Raw genomic sequence first — 18,714 nt, forward strand, 5'->3', positions numbered from 1 at the left:
CCATTACAGCCTGGATATTAATGCTAACAGTCTCTACAGTCCCATTAGTTTCCATTACAGCCTGGATATTAATGCTAACAGTCTCTACAGTCCCATTAGTTTCCATTACAGCCTGGATATTAATGCTAACAGTCTCTACAGTCCCATTAGTTTCCATTACAGCCTGGATATTAATGCTAACACAGTCTCTACAGTCCCATTAGTTTCCATTACAGCCTGGATATTAATGCTAACACAGTCTCTACAGTCCCATTAGTTTCCATTACAGCCTGGATATTAATGCTAACAGTCTCTACAGTCCCATTAGTTTCCATTACAGCCTGGATATTAATGCTAACAGTCTCTACAGTCCCATTAGTTTCCATTACAGCCTGGATATTAATGCTAACAGTCTCTACAGTCCCATTAGTTTCCATTACAGCCTGGATATTAATGCTAACAGTCTCTACAGTCCCATTAGTTTCCATTACAGCCTGGATATTAATGCTAACACAGTCTCTACAGTCCCATTAGTTTCCATTACAGCCTGGATATTAATGCTAACAGTCTCTACAGTCCCATTAGTTTCCATTACAGCCTGGATATTAATGCTAACAGTCTCTACAGTCCCATTAGTTTCCATTACAGCCTGGATATTAATGCTAACAGTCACTACAGTCCCATTAGTTTCCATTACAGCCTGGATATTAATGCCAACACAGTCTCTACAGTCCCAGGACTGTCTACAGGACCTGACCTCACTGTTGTCTAATGAAATGAAGCTGGGAAGGGGTTTGGGACCTGACCTAACTGTTGTCTAATGAAATGAAGCTGGGAAGGGGTTTGGGACCTGACCTCACTGTTGTCTAATGAAATGAAGCTGGGAAGGGGTTTGGGACCTGACCTAACTGTTGTCTAATGAAATGAAGCTGGGAGGGGTTTGGGACCTGACCTCACTGTTGTCTAATGAAATGAAGCTGGGAAGGGGTTTGGGACCTGACCTAACTGTTGTCTAATGAAATGAAGCTGGGAAGGGGTTTGGGACCTGACCTAACTGTTGTCTAATGAAATGAAGCTGGGAAGGGGTTTGGGACCTGACCTAACTGTTGTCTAATGAAATGAAGCTGGGAAGGGATTTGGGACCTGACCTCACTGTTGTCTAATGAAATGAAGCTGGGAAGGGGTTTGGGACCTGACCTAACTGTTGTCTAATGAAATGAAGCTGGGAGGGGTTTGGGACCTGACCTAACTGTTGTCTAATGAGAAGAAGCTTGGATAATAAATTAATCTTCATTCTGCTCAGTGGTTTATTAGTAGTTATTTTAGTCGACAACACAATACTATGGTATACAAAGTTCTAATGCTCTTATGTTACTGATGAGGCTCATTCATATCCCTGACATAAAGCCTGTAGTATCTAATCTGATGAGGCTCATTCATATCCCTGACATAAAGCCTGTAGTATCTATTCTGATGAGGCTCATTCATATCCCTGACATAAAGCCCGTAGTATCTAATCTGATGAGGCTCATTCATATCCCTGACATGAATGAAGCCTGTAGTATCTAATCTGATGAGGCTCATTCATATCCCTGACATAAAGCCTGTAGTATCTAAGACCTAAAAAAGACCCAGGCTAAAAGACCCAGCCCGCGACTAAACGACCCAGCCCACGACTAAAAGACCTAGCCCCCAGCCCGCGGCTAAAAGACCCAGCCCGCGGCTAAAAGACCCAGCCCCCAGCCCGCGACTAAAAGACCCTTTCTTGAAACATGAATATCTTAGCAGCCTTTATATCTATATATTTTTTATTTCACCTTTATTTAACCAGGTAGGCTAGTTGAGAACAAGTTCTCATTTACAACTGCAACCTGGCTAAGATAAAGCAAAGCAATGGGACACAAACAACACAGAGTTACACATGGGATTAACAAAAGTACAGTCAATAACAATAGATAAAAATATATCCATTATAGACATGTTTGAGCAGTGGAGAACCTATAGGACCTAGGTCTTCAGTGGAGAACCTATAGGACCCAGGTCTTCAGTGGAGAACCTATAGGACCTAGGTCTTCAGTGGAGAACCTATAGGACCTAGGTCTTCAGTGGAGAACCTATAGGACCCAGGTCTTCAGTGGAGAACCTATAGGACCTAGGTCTTCAGTGGAGAACCTATAGGACCTAGGTCTTCAGTGGAGAACCTATAGGACCCAGGTCTTCAGTGGAGAACCTATAGGACCCAGGTCTTCAGTGGAGAACCTATAGGACCTAGGTCTTCAGTGGAGAACCTATAGGACCTAGGTCTTCAGTGGAGAACCTATAGCACCCAGGTCTTCAGTGGAGAACCTATAGCACCCAGGTCTTCAGTGGAGAACCTATAGGACCTAGGTCTTCAGTGGAGAACCTATAGGACCTAGGTCTTCAGTGGAGAACCTATAGGACCTAGGTCTTCAGTGGAGAACCTATAGGACCTAGGTCTTCAGTGGAGAACCTATTTGTCACGGATCCCTCCGGAACTTTCATTACGCACACCTGGCCCCTATTCCCACCTGGCACCTATTCCCACCTGGCCCCTATTCCCAGTGATTAGTAATTGTACAAGTGTGCCCTTGGTATACCATTGTCCTGTCGATTATTGTTCCAATGTCCACTGGTGCGTGTGAGTACCTGTGCTGTGTGTTTAAAAAAAAGAAAATATTCCACCTTTATTTAACAAGGTAGGCCAGTTGAGAACAAGTTCTCATTTGCAACTGCGACCTGGCCAAGATAAAGCAAAGCAGTTCGACACATACAACAGCACAGAGTTACACATGGAATAAACAAGCGTACAGTCAATAACACAATAGAAAAATCTATATACAGCATGTGAAAATGAGGTAGGATAAGAGAGGTAAGGCAATAAATAGGCCATGGTGGCAAAGTAATTACAATATAGCAATTAAACACTGGAATGGTAGGATGTGCAGAAGATGAATGTGCAAGTTGAGATACTGGGGTGCAAAGGAGCAAAATAAATAAATACAGTATGGGGATGAGGTAGATTGGATGGGCTATTTACAGATGAGCTATGTACAGGTGCAATGATCTGTGAGCTCTGACAGCTGGTGTTTAAAGCTAGTGAGGGAGGTAAGAGTCTCCAGCTTCAGAGATTTTTGCAGTTCGTTCTAGTCATTGGCCGCAGAGAACTGGAAGGAGAGGCGGCCAAAGGAAGAATTGGCTTTGGGGGTGACCAGGGAGATATACCTGCTGGAGCGTGTGCTATGGGTGGGTGCTGCTATGGTGACCAGTGAACTGAGATAAGGTGGGGCTTTACCTAGCAGAGACTTGTAGATGACCTGGAGCCAGTGGGTTTGGCGACGAGTATTAAGCGAGGGCCAGCCAACGAGAGCGTACAGGTTGCAGTGGTGGGTAGTATATGGGGCTTTGGTGACAGAACGGATGGCACTGTGATAGACTGCATCCAGTTTGCTGAGTAGAGTGTTGGAGGCTATTTTGTAAATTACATCGCTGATGTCGAGGATCGGTAGGATGGTCAGTTTTACGAGGGTATGTTTGGCAGCATGAGTGAAGGAGGCTTTGTTGTGAAATAGGAAGCCAATTCTAGATTTCATTTTGGATTGGAGATGCTTAATGTGAGTCTGGAAGGAGAGTTTACAGTCTAACCAGACACCTAGGTATTTGTAGTTGTCCACATATTCTAAGTCAGAACCGTCCAGAGTAGGGATGCTGGACGGGCAGGCAGGTGCGGGCAGCGATCGGTTGAAGAGCATGCATTTAGTTTTACTTGCATTTAAGAGCAGTTGGAGGCCACGGAAGGAGAGTTGTATGGCATTGAAGCTCGTCTGGAGGTTAGTTAACACAGTGTCCAACGAAGGGCCAGAGGTTTACAGAATGGTGTCGTCTGCATAGAGGTGGATCAAAGAATCACCAGCAGTGAGAGCGACATCATTGATTTATACAGAGAAAAGAGTCGGCCCGAGAATTGAACCCTGTGGCACCCCCATAGAGACTGTCAGAGGTCCGGACAACAGGCCCTCCGATTTGACACACTAAACTCTATTGGAGAAGTAGTTGGTGAACCAGGCGAGGCAATCATTTGAGAAACCAAGGCTGTTCAGTCTGCCAGTAAGAATGTTGTGATTGACGGGGTCGAATGCCTTGGCCAGGTTGATGAATACGGCTGCACAGTAATGTCTCTTATCGATGGCGGTTATGATATTGTTTAGGACCTTGAGCGTGGCTGAGGTGCACCCATGACCAGCTCTGAAACCAGATTGCACAGCGGAGAAGGTACGGTGAGATTCGAAATGGTCGATAATCTGTTTGTTAACTTGGCTTTCAAAGACCTTAGAAAGGCAGGGTAGAATAGATATAGGTCTATAACAGTTTGGGTCTAGAGTGTCTCCCCCATTGAAGAGGGGGATGAGCGCGGCAGCTTTTCAATCTATGGGAATCTCAGACGATACGAAAGAGAGGTTGAACAGGCTAGTAATAGGGGTTGCAATAATTTCGGCAGATAATTTTTAGAAAGAGAGGGTCCAGATTGTCTAGCCCAGCTGATTTATAGGGGTCCAGATTTTCCAGCTCTTTCAGAACATCAGCTGTCTGGATTTGGGTGAAGGAGAAGTGGGGGAGGTTTGGGCAAGTTGCTGTGGGGAGCGCAGGGCTGTTGACCGGGGTAGGGGTAGCCAGGTTTTGGCTTTCGTGCCCTTGTGGATTGCCAGATTACTACGGGTCTCGTCCCGTGTGTTAATCATTGTGCGCGTGTGTATTTATTCGAGGTCCTCCTCACTATTTTGTTTGAGTTTCAACCCTGTGTTTGTGTTACGTGTTTGTTTGGTCTTCATCCCCGTGCCTTTAGACGGCACGCCGTAATTTGGGTTTAATTTTTTATAAATGTACGCATTCCTGCACCTGTCTCCCGACCCTTTATACCGACGTGACACTATTGGTCTTCAGTGGTGAACCAATAGACCTTCAGTGGTGAACCTATAGACCTTCAGTGGTGAACCTATAGACCTTCAGTGGTGAACCTATAGGCTAGGGATCATTAACTAGATTCAGCCACTGGCCAATTTTTTTCTTGAGCGGCTGGTCAGGGGCCGGAACATAATTACAAATAATTTGTAGACTGCAAATTGACCGCAAGAAGCCTAAGCCTACTATCACAAATCTCTCTGTTATGCGTGGGACATTAAAATAGTATTTTTACAGTCTTCTAGGTCCAACAATGACAGGCCGCCAGTTGGGAAACCCTGCTATAGGTCTTCAGCGTGGGACACGTTGGGGATTCTGAAAGGACAGCAACTGTAATACCAGCGCACTCATGTAGGAGAGTGCACTTTTTGTAAAACGCAAATCATGCACAAAGTAGCCTACACAATCGCAAAGCACATTAAATATATTGACATGCGCGCAGCACATAGCCTAGTTTCAGAAGAATATCATCTGCAGGCAGCCAGAGTGTTCAGCTGTCAACTGGTTCTGGCATGGAGCAGCTCACAGAAGAATGACATCGGTAGCCAGTAGGGTAGGAAAGACCTTTCAACTCATGATATCACCAAATACTAACTAAGGCAACAATGGGTATGCAAACCAGGTAATGAAAAAGTTTAGTCCGAAGTGTCGGTTTGTAGACTATTTGTGATGTGCAATTGTCATCATGGCTGTTTGCATCAGGGGCGTAGACATGGATGGACAGAAGCCACTCAGATTAATGTGGTTTAAGCATCGTTTTGGGCTTTGACATCACCATTTTTTTTTTACATTTAAATGTTGATTTAACGAGCGTTGGAGCCGGTGTAGTACGATTCAATCTTAGTCCTGTATTGGTGCTTTACCTGTTTGATGGTTCGTCGGAGGGCATAGCGGGATTTCATATAAGCGTCCGGGTTAGAGTCCCGCTCCTTAAAAGTGGCAACTCTACCCTTAAGCTCAGTGCGAATGTTGCCTGTACTCTATGGCTTCTGGTTGGAGTATGTACGTACAGTTACTGTGGGTACGACGTCCTCGATGCACTTATTGATGAAGCCAGTGACTGATGTGGTTTACTCCTCAATGCCATCGGAAGAATCCCAGAACATGTTCCAGTCTGTGCAGCAAAACAGTCCTGTAGCTTAGCATCTGCTTCATCTGACCACTTTTTTATTGACCGAGTCACTGGTGCTTCCTGCTTTAATTTTTGCTTACAAGGGGGAGCTTTGTACATGTCTCTTTTGTGTGGAGTAAAGGTGGTTTAGAGTTTTTTCCCCTTTGGTTGCACATTTAACATGCTGGTAGAAATTAGGTTAAATGGATTTGTTTCCCTGCATTAAAGTCCCCGGCCACTAGGAGCGTCGCCTCTGGATGAGCGTTTTCCTGTTTGCTTATGGCCGTATACAGCTCATTGAGTGCGGCACTTCTCCAGGCACCACTACATAGGGCCGATGGAAAGACAGCAGTCACATACAGCATGATGTTAAAGGATAAGCAGTCCATAAACTCAGATATAATAAACCAGTAGATCCTAATCATAAGAATACAAAAACAAAGCATTTCCCAATCAAAATGTATAACTACTACATCCAATTGCAAAAAAAAAACATTTAAGGTTTAACAGACAAAGTAACCAGTCATCTAAAGTTTAAAGTGGAACTGACAGGGTTTTAACTAAATCAAATCAAATGTATTTATAAAGCCCTTCTTACATCAGCTGATATCTCAAAGTGCTGTACAGAAACCCAGCCTAAAACCTCAAACAGCAAGCAATGCAGGTGTAGAAGCACGGTGGCTAGGAAAAACTCCCTAGAAAGGCCAAAACCTAGGAAGAAACCTAGAGAGGAACCAGGCTATGAGGGGTGGCCAGTCCTCTTCTGGCTGTGCCGGGTGGAGATTATAACAGCACATGGCCTAGATGTTCAAATGTTCATAAATGACCAGCATGGTCAAATAATAATAATCACAGTTGTTGTCGAGGGTGCAATAGGTCAGCACCTCAGGAGTAAATGTCAGTTGGCTTTTCATAGCCGATCATTGAGAGTATCTCTACCGCTCCTGCTGTCTCTAGAGAGTTGAAAACAGCAGGTCTGGGACAAGTAGCACGTCCGGTGAACAGGTCAGGGTTCCATAGCCGCAGGCAGAACAGTTGAAACTGGAGCAGCAGCACGGCCAGGTGGACTGGGGACAGGAAGGAGTCATCAGGCCAGGTAGTTCTGAGGCATGGTCCTAGGGCTCAAGTCCTCCGAGAGAAAGAGAGAATCAGAGAGAGCATATTTAAATTCACACAGGACACCGGATAAGACAGGAGAAATACTCCAGATATAACAGACTGACTCTAGCCCCCCGACACATAAACTACTGCAGCATAAATACTGGAGGCTGAGACAGGAGGGGTCAGGAGACACTGTGGCCCCATCCGATGATACCCCCGGACAGGGCCAAACAGGCAGGATATAACCCCACCCACTTTGCCAAAGCACAGCCTCCACACCACTTGAGGGATATCTTCAAACACCAACTTACCATCCTGAGACAAGGCCGAGTATAGCACACAAAGATCTCCGCCACGGCACAACCCAAGGGGGGGCGCCAACCCAGACAGGAAGACCACGTCAGTGACTCAACCCACTCAAGTGACGCACCCCTCCTAGGGTCGGCATGGAAGAGCACCAGTAAGCCAGTGACTAGTTATCTAGTTAGCATATCTCTTGTGTTTGCAAATTCACTTTGGCTATCGACTCCGATTTTAGAGCACTCTTGTCTGACATTTATCAACACGCAACACACACTGAATATGACCGGTATCAGTAAACGTAGGGAATTTAAAAGAAAATAGTTAATCAAGAACACTCTAGACAACATGTTAACAGCCTAACCAGCTCTGCTTCGGGCAAGTAAAATGGTCAATGAGGTGTTCTATCATTTGTGCCTGGAAGTAGCTAACTAGCAAGCAAGCCAGTTAGCTTGGGTGTTTGGTTGGGACAAGCATGCATTGGCAGGCAAGCTGCAGAAGGACAAAGAGGCTACAATTTTTTTACTTTCTTATGTGGTATATCAGTTTTAATATTGCAGATGGATTGTCGCTTCCATCAATGTAATCGTCTGCATCACTTCCAATCCCCTATATTTCTTTGCAAATACATACATACATACATACATACATACATACATACATACATACATACATACATACATACATACATACATACATACAGGACCAGTCAAAAGTTTGGACAAACCTACTCATTCAAGGGTTTTTCTCTATTTGCACTATTTTCTACATCAAAAAATGAAATGAAATTACACATATGGAATCATGTAGTAACAAAAAAATTGTTCAACCAATCAAAATATATTTTATATTCTTCAAAGTAGCCACCCTTTGTTTTGATGACAGCTTTGCATGTGTATAATTTTCTTTCTTTCGGGATATGTATACCAAGTATATCCACATCACCACCATTTAATTGGTAAACTACACGGTAATGTAAAAGTTACATTTTTTAGTGATCCAATACGTAATATCATTTGGTTGTAATCCAGAGAGGTTAGAGAAATGATCTAGATCCACATTTCAATGGCCATATTAAATAGATATGTCGATAGTGAACAGCCTTGTTTTACTCCTCTTGACTGTTTAAAACTTTCTGAGAAGTAGCCATTATTTACTATTTTACACCTCGGGTTACTATACATAACTTTAACCCATTTTATAAGAGATTCTACAAAATTGAAATGTTCCAGGCATTTATATATAAACTCCAGTCGTACTTTATCAAAAGCCTTTTCAAAATCAGCTATGAAAACCAGGCCTGGTGTCCCCGATATTTCATAGTGTTCTATTGTTTCCAGTACCTGTCTTATATTATCTCCAATGTATCGTCCATGTAAAAAACCTGTCTGATTAGGATGAATAATATCCAACAATACTTTTTTAATTCTATGCTCTATGCATTTTGATAGGATTTTTGCATCACAACACTGAAGTCAAAGGGGCCTCCATTTCTTTTAAATGGACTTGATTTTTATATTTCCCACTTGTATCCTGTTTCAGTAATAATGATATCAGACCTTCTTGTAGCCTGTCTGATAAACTACCATTTATATAGGAGCGGTTAAAACATGCTAATAACAATTCAGGTTATGTCGATATAGGACTCATTTTTACTATGGATATAGATACTTTTGTACCGGTTTCATCCAGCATCTTCACAGGGTCCTTTGCGGTTGTTCTGGGATTGATTTGCACTTTTCACACCAAAGTATGTTCATCTCTAGGAGACAGAATACATCTCCTTCCTGAGCGGTATGACGGCTGCATGGTCCCATGGTGTTTATACTTGCGTACTGTCGTGTCTTTGGCTATGCCGGATTAAGTGATATGACATGCTAACTTATAAAATGATTTCTCTGTAATTAATATTACCTGATTAAGCTAATCATGTAAATGTAATTAACTAGAAAGTCGGGGCACCACGGAAGAACGTTTATAGAGCCGTTATCTTCCGAATAAACTCTTAAAATACTTAGTAATATTTTACATCGATAGCAGTCAATATTAACCCTTATCTTATTTTCAGTCTCATAATGAAAGTTGTAAATTCTTGGTTATCTTCACGAACCCTGGCTAACAAGTTGAATCAGCAATACAAAATTGGGTTTAATCATTTATTTACTAAATACCTAAACTAATCACACAGAATTACATATACACAGAATACAAATGATGTCATACAGAAAACGTCCTGGTGGACGGAACCTGTATCATGGCTGGTTACACAAAGGAAAGGGGGTTGGGCTTGAATGAAAGAGCGGGAAGATTTAGGAACAGAGAAACAGCAGCTATGCTATCGTAAATACATTATCTTATGCATTCTAAATTACCGCCCATTTGGAAAAGGAAAATGCAATAAATATATACTCTTGAGCTGCGCTTCGGTAGATTGGTCGTAGATGCTGGCCGGGTTGGCCAACAGATCTTCCTGTAAACTCTTAAGAATGTCTCTGGTGGTAAATTGGATACGTGGTGGTATCTTCGTCCGTCTGTTAGACTGGATCCGTCGTCCGTCCTTTCCTAGCCCACGTCTTCAGCGGCCGCTGCTAACTCAACGGCTAGGAAGTATCACTTCTGTAGTGAATAAGCTCAAAGTTCATACCAGTTCATACCATAGCTCACGCCGAGGTTGGCTTAGTTCTGTCCTTGACATGTGTGTCCTTCTAACGTAGAGGCTGCAGACCTCCCGTACTAGAACAACCTGGTTATCTTTTCGTCAAAGGCTTATATAGTGGAGAGGGGGAAAGGATGTGTTTCATCGTTTATAACCCCTCCTCTTCACAGGGGTGGGCCACTGATCAAGCAGGGCACTTTCCTTATGAAAACCCAAATCTCTCATTTGGAAGCTAAAATTACATTTAATCTCCTAACAAACAATTTCAATATCAAACATTTCAATTGCATAACAATTCCATGTGACTCTGATAACTAGAGGGTGGATACTTTCCCAGGTACAGTTTATGTCGTCCTGTCATCAGTCATAATGTCTCAGATGACAACTGAACTGACCTACATACTCATTACGTTATCAAGCATATTTCCAACTGGTTTTATTACCAAAATATGGTTCCTTTCCCCATTTGTTTGATGTTCCCAGACTCTCTATATTTAACAGGACAGCAGTCCTTCAGTAGGGTCAGTAAGAGAGGGGAAGGGAGAAAGGTATTTATGGGGGGGGTCATAAACCTTACCCACAGGCCAACGTCATGACAGTACTATTGTTTGTACAGATGAACGTGGTACCTTCAGGCGTTTGGAAATTGAGCCCAAGGATGAACCAGAGTTGTGGAGGTCTACAGTGAATTATAAGTGAAATCATCTGTCTGTAAACAATTGTTAGAAAAATTACTTATGTCATGCACAAAGTAGATGTCCTAACCCGACTTGCCAAAACGATAGTTTTTCAACAAGAAATTTGTGGAGTGGTTGAAAAACGAGTTTTAATGACTCCAACCTAAGTGTATGTAAACTTCTGACTTAAACTGTATATATGATATGAGTAATGTGTAAACATTATTAAAGTGGCATTATTTAAAGTGGCATTGTTTAAAGTGACTAGTGATCCTTTTGTTAAAGTGGCCAGTGATGGGTTCTCAATGTAGGCAGCAGCCTCTCCAAGTTAGTGATGGCTGTTTAACAGTCTGATGGCCTTGAGATAGAAGCTGTTTTTCAGTCTCTCGGTCCCAGCTTTGATGCACTTGTACTGACCTCGCTTTCTGGATGGTAGCGGGGTTAACAGGCAGTGGCTCGGGTGGTTGTTGTCCTTGATGATCTTTTTGGCCTTCCTGTAACATCGGCTGCTGCAGGTGTCATGGAGGTCAGGTAGTTTGACCCCGGTGATGCGTTGTGCAGACCTCACTACCCTCTGGAGTGCCTTACGGTTGTGGGCGGAGCAGTTGCCGTACCAGACTGTGATACAGCCAGACAGGATGCTCTCGATTGTGCATCTGTAAAAGTTTGTGAGGGTTTTGGGTGTCAAGCCGAATTTCTTTAGCCTCCTGAGGTTGAAGAGGCGCTGTTGCGCCTTCACCACACTTTGTGTGGGTGGACCATTTCAGTTTGTCTGTGATATGTACACTGAGGAACTTAAAACTTTCCACCTTCTCCACTGCTGTCCCTTTGATGTGGATAGGAGGGTGCTCCCTCTGCTGTTTCCCGAAGTCCACGATCATCTCATTTGTTTTGTTGACTTTGATTCGGAGGTTGTTTTCGTTACACCACACTCAGAGTGCCCTCACCTCCTCCCTGTAGGCTGTCTCGTTGTTGTTGGTAGTTAAGCCCACTACTGTTGTGTTGTCTGCAAAATTATGATTGAGTTGGAGGTGTGCATGGTCACGCAGTCGTGGGTGAACAGGGAGTACAGGAGGGGGCTGAGCACGCACCCTTGTGGGGCCCCAGAGTTGAGGGTCAGCGAATTGGAGATGTTGTTTCCTACCTTCACCACCTGGGGGTGGCCCATCAGAAAGTCAAGGACCCAATTGCACAGGGTGGGGTTGAGAACCAGGGCCTTCAGCTTGATGATGAGCATGGAGGGTACTATGGTGTTGAATGCTGAGCTATAGTCGATGAACAGCATTCTTACATAGGTATTCCTCTTGTCCAGATGGGATAGGGCAGTGTGCAGTGTGATGGCGATTGCATCGTCTGTGGACCTGTTGGGGTGGTATGCACACTGAAGTGGGTCTAGGGTGGCCGGTCAGGTGGAGGTGATATGATCCTCGACTAGTCTCTCAAAGCACTTCATGATGACGGAGCAGTAGTCATTTAGTTCAGTTATCTTTGCCTTCTTGGGTACAGGAACAATGGTGGCCATCTTGAAGCATGTGGGGACAGAAGACTGGGATGCGGCTAGGGATGCCGTCTGGACCAGCAGCCTTGCGAGGGTTAACACGTTTAAATGTTTTCTTATGTCGGCCACTGAGAAGAAAAGGGGGGGCGCAGTCCTTGCTAGCGGCCGTGACGGGGCTGGTTTTCTTTTTGAAGTCCGTGATTTCCTGTAGACCCTGCCACATACGTCTCGTATCTGAGCCGTTGAATTGCGACTCCACTTTGTCCCTGTACCGACGTTTCGCTTGTTTGATTGCCTTGCGGAGGGAATAACTACACTGTTTATATTCAGCCATATTCCCAGACCTCTTTCCATGGTAAAATGCGGTGGTTCGCGCTTTCAGTTTTGTGCGAATGCCGCCATCCATCCACAGTTTCTGGTTAGGGTAGGTTTTAATAGTCACAGTGGGAACAACATCTCCAATGCACTTCTTTATAAACTCACTCACTGAGTCAGCGTATAGATCGATGTTGATCTCTGAGGCTGACCGGAACATATCCCAGTCGTGATCAAAACAATCTTGAAGCGTGGTTTCCGATTGGTCAGACCAGCGTTGAATGGTGCTAGTCAAGGGTACATCCTGTTTGAGTTTCTGCCTATAAGACGGTAGCAGCAAGATGGCGTTGTGGTCGGATTTGCTGAAGGGAGGGCGGGATAGCACTTTGTATGCATCACGGAAGTTAGAGTAGCAGTAGTCGAGTGTATTACCCCCGCGCGTAGTGCAATCAATATGCTGATAGAATGTAGGTAGCCTTGTTCTCGACTTTGCTTTGTTACAATAAATGCAGCCTCAGGATATATGGCTTCCAATTTACATAGAGTACAGTAAAGTTCCTTGAGGGCCGTCTTGGTGTCTGCTTGAGGGGGAATGTACACAGCTGTAACGATAACTGACGAGAATTCTCTTTGTAGGTAAGCATTCCTCCTCCTCCTCCAAACACGGCGAGTTGAGTTGATGCCAAAGAGCTCCATTTTGGTCTCATCTGATCACAACACTTTCACCCAGTTGTCCTCTGATTCATTCAGATGTTCTTTGGCAAACTTCAGACGGGCATGTATATGTGCTTTCTTGAGCAGGGGGACCTTGCGGGCGCTGCAGGATTTCAGTCCTTCACGGCGTAGTGTGTTACCAATTGTTTTCTTGGTGACTATGGTCTCAGCTGCCTTGAGATCATTGACAAGATCCTCCCGTGTAGTTCTGGGCTGATTCCTCACCGTTCTCCTGATCATTGCAACTCCACGTGGTGAGATCTTGCATGGAGCCCCAGGCCGAGGGATATTGACAGTTCTTTTGTGTTTCTTCCACTTGCGAATAATCCCACCAACTGTTGTCACCTTCTCACCAAGCTGCTTGGCGATGGTCTTGTAGCCCATTCCAGCCTTGTGGAGGTCTACAATTTTGTTCCTGACATCCTTGGAGAGCTCTTTGGTCTTGGCCATGGTGGAGAGTTTGGAATCTGATTGATTGATTGCTTCTGTGGACTGGTGTCTTTTATACAGGTAACAAAATGAGATTAGGAGCACTCCCTTTAAGAGTGTGCTCCTAATCTCAGCTCGTTACCTGTATAAAAGACACCTGGGAGCCAGAAATCTTTCTGATTGAGAGGGGGTCAAACACATATTTCCCTCATTAAAATGCAAATCAATTTATAACATTTTTGACATGTGTTTGTCTGGATTTTTTTGTTGTTATTCTGTCTCTCACTGTTCAAATAAACCTACCATTAAAATTATAGACTGATCATTTCTTTGTCAGTGGGCAAACGTACAAAATCAGCAGGGGATCAAATACTTTTTTCCCTCACTGTACCCCCATAGTGTGTACACCCCACATACCCCCATACTGTGCCTTCTATCAAATCAAATTTATTTATATAGCCCTTCGTACATCAGCTGATATCTCAAAGTGCTGTACAGAAACCCAGCCTAAAACCCCAAACAGCAAGCAATGCATGTGAAAGAAGCACGGTGGCTAGGAAAAACTCCCTAGAAAGGCCAAAACCTAGGAAGAAACCTAGAGAGGAACCAGGCTATGAGGGGTGGCCAGTCCTCTTCTGGCTGTGCCGGGTGGATATTATAACAGAACATGGTCAAGATGTTAAAATGTTCATAAATGATAATAATCATAGTAGTTGTCGAGAGTGCAACAAGCACGTCCGGTGAACAGGTCAGGGTTCCATAGCCGCAGGCAGAACAGTTGAAACTGGAGCAGCAGCACGGCCAGGTGGACTGGGGACAGCAAGGAGTCATGCCAGGTAGTCCTGAGGCATGGTCCTAGGGCTCAGGTCCTCCGAGAGAAAGAAAGAAAGAGAGAATTAGAGAGAGCATATTTAAATTCACACAGGACACCGGATAAGACAAGAGAAATACTCCAGATGTAACAGACTGACCCTAGCCCCCCGACACATAAACTACTGCAGCATAAATACTGGAGGCTGAGACAGGCTCTGTCTCAGTGGTCTATGTCTTCTGCTTGCTGTGTTTTTTTTATCTCCACCATGTTGGTTGAGTACTTTTGTGTTCTAATTAATTATATTTGAAGATGTGTTATTTTGCTAGTTATCCATTCTTCTAATATTGTCTTATCAATTTATAAAATACTATAAATGGAAAATGGAATACTAATTATTTTTACAACGTTCCCTATCTTCCTGTAAACACACAGTCCATTTCATAGTGAATGATGACAGGTCCTACTGCCTGTAAACACACAGTCCAGTTCATAGTGAATGATGACAGGTCCTACTGCCTGTTAACACACAGTCCAGTTCATAGTGAATGATGGCAGATCCTACTGTAAACACACAGTCCAGTTCATAGTGAATGATGGCAGGTCCTACTGCCTGTAAACACACAGTCCAGTTCATAGTGAATGATGACAGGTCCTACTGCCTGTAAACACACAGTCCAGTTCATAGTGAATGATGGCAGGTCCTACTGTAAACACACAGTCCAGTTCATAGTGAATGATGACAGGTCCTACTGCCTGTAAACACACAGTCCAGTTCATAGTGAATGATGACAGGTCCTACTGCCTGTTAACACACAGTCCATTTCATAGTGAATGATGGCAGGTCCTACTGCCTGTAAACACACAGTCCAGTTCATAGTGAATGATGGCAGGTCCTACTGCCTGTAAACAGTCCAGTTCATAGTGAATGATGACAGGTCCTACTGCCTGTAAACACACAGTCCAGTTCATAGTGAATGATGGCAGGTCCTACTGTAAACACACAGTCCAGTTCATAGTGAATGATGACAGGTCCTACTGCCTGTAAACACACAGTCCAGTTCATAGTGAATGATGACAGGTCCTACTGTAAACACACAGTCCAGTTCATAGTGAATGATGACAGGTCGTACTGCCTGTAAACACACAGTCCAGTTCATAGTGAATGATGACAGGTCCTACTGTAAACACACAGTCCAGTTCATAGTGAATGATGACATTTCCTACTGCCTGTTAACACACAATCCAGTTCATAGTGAATGATGGCAGGTCCTACTGCCTGTAAACACACAGCCCAGTTCATAGTGAATGATGGCAGGTCCTACTGCCTGTAAACAGTCCAGTTCATAGTGAATGATGACAGGTCCTACTGCCTGTAAACACACAGTCCAGTTCATAGTGAATGATGGCAGGTCCTACTGTAAACACACAGTCCAGTTCATAGTGAATGATGACAGGTCCTACTGTAAACACACAGTCCAGTTCATAGTGAATGATGACAGGTTGTACTGCCTGTAAACACACAGTCCAGTTCATAGTGAATGATGGCAGGTCCTACTGTAAACACACAGTCCAGTTCATAGTGAATGATGACAGGTCCTACTGCCTGTTAACACACAGTCCAGTTCATAGTGAATGATGGCAGGTTCTACTGCCTGTAAACACACAGTCCAGTTCATAGTGAATGATGACAGATCCTACTGCCTGTAAACACACAGTCCAGTTCATAGTGAATGATGACAGGTCCTACTGTAAACACATAGTCCAGTTCATAGTGAATGATGACAGGTCCTACTGTAAACACACAGTCCAGTTCATAGTGAATGATGGCAGGTCCTACTGTAAACACACAGTCCAGTTCATAGTGAATGATGGCAGGTCCTACTGCCTGTAAACACACAGTCCAGTTCATAGTGAATGACGACAGGTCCTACTGCCTGTTAATACACAGTCCAGTTCATAGTGAATGATGACAGGTCCTACTGCCTGTTAACACACAGTCCAGTTCATAGTGAATGATGGCAGGTCCTACTGCCTGTAAACACACAGTCCAGTTCATAGTGAATGATGGCAGGTCCTACTGTAAACACACAGTCCAGTTCATAGTGAATGATGACAGGTCCTACTGCCTGTAAACACACAGTCCAGTTCATAGTGAATGATGGCAGGTCCTACTGCCTGTTAACACACAGTCCAGTTCATAGTGAATGATGACAGGTCCTACTGTAAACACACAGTCCAGTTCATAGTGAATGATGACAGGTCCTACTGTAAACACACAGTCTAGTTCATAGTGAATGATGGCAGGTCCTACTGCCTGTAAACACACAGTCCAGTTCATAGTGAATGATGACAGGTCCTACTGCCTGTAAACACACAGTCCAGTTCATAGTGAATGATGACAGGTCCTACTGCCTGTTAACACACAGTCCAGTTCATAGTGAATGATGGCAGGTCCTACTGCCTGTAAACACACAGTCCAGTTCATAGTGAATGATGGCAGGTCCTACTGTAAACACACAGTCCAGTTCATAGTGAATGATGGCAGGTCCTACTGCCTGTTAACACACAGTCCAGTTCATAGTGAATGATGGCAGGTCCTACTGTAAACACACAGTCCAGTTCATAGTGAATGATGACAGGTCCTACAGCCTGTTAACACACAGTCCAGTTCATAGTGAATGATGACAGGTCCTACTGCCTGTTAACACACAGTCCAGTTCATAGTGAATGATGGCAGGTCCTACTGCCTGTAAACACACAGTCCAGTTCATAGTGAATGATGGCAGGTCCTACTGTTAACACACAGTCCAGTTCATAGTGAATGATGGCAGGTCCTACTGCCTGTTAACACACAGTCCATTTCATAGTGAATGATGACAGGTCCTACTGCCTGTAAACACACAGTCCAGTTCATAATGAATGATGGCAGGTCCTACTGTAAACACACAGTCCAGTTCATAGTGAATGATGACAGGTCCTACTGTAAACACACAGTCCAGTTCATAGAGAATGATGGCAGGTCCTACTGCCTGTAAACACACAGTCCAGTTCATAGTGAATGATGGCAGGTCCTACTGCCTGTAAACACACAGTCCAGTTCATAGTGAATGATGACAGGTCCTACTGCCTGTTAACACACAGTCCAGTTCATAGTGAATGATGACAGGTCCTACTGCCTGTAAACAGTCCAGTTCATAGTGAATGATGACAGGTCCTACTGTAAACACACAGTCCAGTTCATAGTGAATGATGACAGGTCCTACTGCCTGTAAACACACAGTCCAGTTCATAGTGAATGATGACAGGTCCTACTGTAAACACACAGTCCAGTTCATAGTGAATGATGGCAGGTCCTACTGCCTGTAAACACACAGTCCAGTTCATAGTGAATGATGACAGGTCCTACTGCCTGTAAACACACAGTCCAGTTCATAGTGAATGATGACAGGTCCTACTGCCTGTAAACACACAGTCCAGTTCATAGTGAATGATGACAGGTCCTACTGTAAACACACAGTCCAGTTCCTAGTGAATGATGGCAGGTCCTACTGTTAACACACAGTCCAGTTCATAGTGAATGATGACAGGTCCTACTGCCTGTTAACACACAGTCCAGTTCATAGTGAATGATGACAGGTCCTACTGTAAACACACAGTCCAGTTCATAGTGAATGATGGCAGGTCCTACTGCCTGTAAACACACAGTCCAGTTCATAGTGAATGATGACAGGTCCTACTGCCTGTAAACACACAGTCCAGTTCATAGTGAATGATGACAGGTCCTACTGCCTGTAAACACACAGTCCAGTTCATAGTGAATGATGACAGGTCCTACTGCCTGTTAACACACAGTCCAGTTCATAGTGAATGATGACAGGTCCTACTGTAAACACACAGTCCAGTTCCTAGTGAATGATGGCAGGTCCTACTGTTAACACACAGTCCAGTTCATAGTGAATGATGACAGGTCCTACTGCCTGTTAACACACAGTCCAGTTCATAGTGAATGATGACAGGTCCTACTGTAAACACACAGTCCAGTTCATAGTGAATGATGGCAGGTCCTACTGTAAACACACAGTCCAGTTCATAGTGAATGATGACAGGTCCTACTGCCTGTTAACACACAGTCCAGTTCATAGT

At 44.1% G+C, this 18,714-nt stretch overlaps 1 protein-coding gene across 2 annotated transcripts in view; it reads left to right on the forward strand.

Annotated features, from left to right (window-relative positions):
• traf3ip2l (TRAF3 interacting protein 2-like) overlaps positions 1-18,714 on the forward strand; it is a 78,414-nt gene that overhangs the window by 27,895 nt on the left and 31,805 nt on the right. The gene's annotated exons all lie outside the window — the stretch shown is intronic.

Source organism: Salmo trutta, chromosome 22 (assembly GCF_901001165.1).
Source record: "Salmo trutta chromosome 22, fSalTru1.1, whole genome shotgun sequence".
NCBI classification, from domain to species: domain Eukaryota; kingdom Metazoa; phylum Chordata; class Actinopteri; order Salmoniformes; family Salmonidae; genus Salmo; species Salmo trutta.